The following is a 279-nucleotide window of genomic DNA, read 5'->3' as shown; positions in this document are numbered from 1 at the left end:
TGCCGGGTGGAGATAACAGAATATGGCCAAGGTGTTCAAATGTTCATAGATGACCAGCAGGGTCAGATAATAATAATCACAGTGGTTGTAGAGGGTGCAACAGGTCAGCACCTCAGGAGTAAATGTCAGTTTGCTTTTTATAGCCGATCATTCAGCGTTAGAGACAGCAGGTGCGTTAGAGAGAGAGTCCAAAATAGCAGGTCCGGGACAAGGTAGCATGTCCAGTGAACAGGTCAGGGTTCTATAGCCGCAGGCAGAACAGTTGAAACTGGAGCAGCA

The sequence above is a fragment of the Oncorhynchus tshawytscha genome, linkage group LG29 (assembly GCF_018296145.1).
Source record: "Oncorhynchus tshawytscha isolate Ot180627B linkage group LG29, Otsh_v2.0, whole genome shotgun sequence".
In the NCBI taxonomy this organism is placed as follows: domain Eukaryota; kingdom Metazoa; phylum Chordata; class Actinopteri; order Salmoniformes; family Salmonidae; genus Oncorhynchus; species Oncorhynchus tshawytscha.
Note: the sequence above shows the minus strand (reverse complement) of the source record.